Here is a 3,456-nt window from a genome sequence, read left to right on the forward strand (position 1 = left end):
GACTTTATGTGGATTCTGGGGAATCAAACTCAGATCATTATGCTTTGCAAGCAAGTGACTTAACTGCTGAGCTATCTCTCTAGCCCCCAAGTTTAATTTTAGTCTATATTATACAAAACAAATTAAGTTTGTACTTAGTTTTTTTTTTTTCTTCATTGAATTTTCCTTAAGAATGTAAAAGTCAGGCTGGAGAGATGGCTTAGCGGTTAAGCACTTGCCTGTGAAGCCTAAGGACCCGGGTTCGAGGCTCGGTTCCCCAGGTCCCACGTTAGCCAGATGCACAAGGGAGCGCACGCGTCTGAAGTTCATTTGCAGAGGCTGGAAGCCCTGGCGCGCCCATTCTCTCTCTCTCCCTCTATCTGTCTTTCTCTCTGTGTCTGTCGCTCTCAAATAAATAAAAAATTAAAAAAAAAAAAAGAATGTAAAAGTCTTTCCTGTGTTAGGCAAAATATCTAAGATAATCAACTTTCAGGAAGAAAAGTTTATTGTGGCTCAGTTTCAGAGGTCCCGGTCCATGGTCACTTGGCCCTGTGGTGGGAAGGCATGCCAGGGGAGTTACTTCTCTCACACCAGTAGGAATCAAGGAGAAACAGGAAAGAGCTGAGATTCCAACATCCCTTCAAGGTAATGAATGCCCCAATGGCTGAGCTTCCATCCAGTAGGCCCCAGCACTTGAGGGTTCCAACACCTCTGAATATCATCACAGGCTGAGGACTCAGCTTTCAATGCATGGGCCTTTGAGGGATATTGAAGATCCAAACTTAGCAGTTCCCCTCTTTCTGCTAAGACAGAATCATGAACATGTAGAACTAAATAATAGCTCTGCAACACATGAAATGTATTGATTGGATAATTTTATCATTATTCATTGGAGATGATCATATCCAGAAAGCTTTCCTGTAGGAGATAAATCCTAGTCCTTTAAGCCTAAAACTCAAATCTAAGCTCATTTTACCTATCTGACCTAAACACCTCAAGAATATTCTAGAAAGACATAATGGTATATGCCTATGATTCCATTGCTGGGAAAGCTAGGGCAGGAGGATCACATGTTTAAAGACAGTAAACTATATAGCAAGACCTTATCAAAAGACAGGAAGGGAGGGAGGAAGGAAGGAGAGAAAGAGACAGAGAGGAAGGAAAGGAAGGAGAGAGGGAAGGAGGAAAGACGGGAGGGAGGAAAGAAGGAGAAAAAGAGATAGAGAAAGGAAAGAAGGAAGGAAAAGAGGGGGAGTGAGAGGAAGGGGGAGGGAGGAAAGGAGGGCGAGAAAGGAAGATCTTTTACTATGAAGTCTCATCTGACTGCCATCCCCCACTGGAACGATCTCCACAAGCCACACTTTGTCCAAGTCCTTCTCCTCTGGTCACCTGGCCTGTCCAGCAACTCTTGCACCAGCATGGCTGAGTTTTAGCCACACCCACAGGCCTTCAGTCTGACTAGATCATACCAAGTTTCCCTTCACCAAAGTCAAATCACAGACCTTTATCACACAATTTAGCTCTTTTGTGTAGCCTAGAAATATTTTTACTTATGTCTGATCCTACAATTAAGATTCTCAACCTCATGCATCTTTTATGCTGGCACTTAATGTTACTAGGCACTTAATAAAAATCTAGTGACTGCCATCTTAATTTGTTTTGAAAATTAGATGTACCACATAAAATTTCATAATTTTGTAAATACATAAGTAGAGATTTTGAGGTGTGGTTTATAATATAGCAACATCTTTCATCATAGTCAATTTGACACGTTTCTTATAGAATAAATTACCATTGCCACTTTGATTGAATTATATTAGAATTTCAAAAAACTACAAAGGTGTGAGCTGATGTACAACAACTGTCCCCCTTATCCTCAATGTTGATGTTCCAAGACCCTAAGAGATGCCTGTAACCACACATTATACCAAAACCCAGTATAAACTATTTTTCCTGTGTATACGTTGCATACATACCATGCAACATAGATATGCTGGACAAAAGGATGAGTCATGTGCCAGGCAGAAGGAAACAGAACAGCATAAAATGTCATCACACTACACACAACAGTGCAATTTAAAGTTTACAAATTGGCACAAGGCCCTTAGTTCAATACTTAACACCACCCCCCCAAACTAAAAATTCTTAATGTTCATGTTTAGAATTTTTTATTTAATATTTTCTTTGTGTGTGTGGGTGTTTGTACAGTGCATGCACATGAACACACCCATGAACCTGTGTGCAGAAGCCAGGGGAAGATGCAGTGTCTTCCTCTATCTGTTCCCCACATGTTGCCCCAATTATCTTCCTGTCTCTGCGCTCTGGGTGCTGAGGTTAGAGGCAAGTGTGGCCATGTCTAGCAGTTTATGTGGGTTTTTAAAGATCAAATCCAGATCCTCATCTTGCACAGAAAGCACTTTAATCCACTGAGCCATCTCCCCAGCCTCCCACCAAATATTTTCAGATCGCAGCTGACTACAAGTCAGTAAAATTTCAAAAAGTGCTGTGGATAAGGAGGACTGTTTCACATCTTAGCATTTTCCAATGAGCAAGCATGGAATTCTCCTTTTTATTCACCATGACAGTATAGACTAATACACTTTTGGTGATCTGGTCAATGCACTCCAAGTAAAACGGAAAGAGAGAAGGAGAATTCTGTAATTTATCATTAGACCAGTCAAAAATGATAAAGCCAGGCGTGGTGGTGTACGCCTTTAATCCCAGTACTAGAGAGGCAAAGGTAAGAGGATTGCTATGAATTAGAGGCCACCCTGAGACTCCATAGTGAATTCCAGGTCAGCCTGGGCTAGAGTGAGACCCTACCTCGAAAAACCAAAAACAACAACAACAACAACAAAAAAAGATACTATAGCTGGGGACAGGGATAGACTGAGTCCTCCATGGCCCCATAGGGATGACCATAATCCCAAGGGGAGGGCCCCAGGGCAACAGGAGCAGAGGCTAGGTGATAAAATGATTACCTTGGGTTGGAGAGATGGCTTAGTGGTTAAGCGCTTGCCTGTGAAGCCTAAGGACCCCGGTTCGAGGCTCAATCCCCCAGGACCCTCGTTAGCCAGATGCACAAGGAGGCACACGCATCTGGAATCCGTTTGCAGTGGCTGGAGGCCCTGGCGCACCCATTCTCCCTCTCTCTCTTTCTATCTGCCTCTTTCTCTCTCTGTCACTCTCAAATAAATAAATAAAAAATAAACAACAAAAAAAATTTTAGAAAAAGGTATGTGCCACCAAGATGATTACCTGATTTATATATATATATATATATATATATATATATATTTTAATATATATATATTCAAATAAAAAGTGAAAAAATGATGCTAGAGGAAAAGGTTATTATTTTAGCAGTTTTCTCATGCCTTCCTGAGATACACTGGTTGCTGCAACACATTTGCTGAGCTCTCAGATTATAAGAGAGACAATGAGGATCTGGCTGTCAGAGAAGAGTTCTGAGAGAAG

The sequence above is a fragment of the Jaculus jaculus genome, chromosome 1 (assembly GCF_020740685.1).
Source record: "Jaculus jaculus isolate mJacJac1 chromosome 1, mJacJac1.mat.Y.cur, whole genome shotgun sequence".
NCBI lineage: Eukaryota > Metazoa > Chordata > Mammalia > Rodentia > Dipodidae > Jaculus > Jaculus jaculus.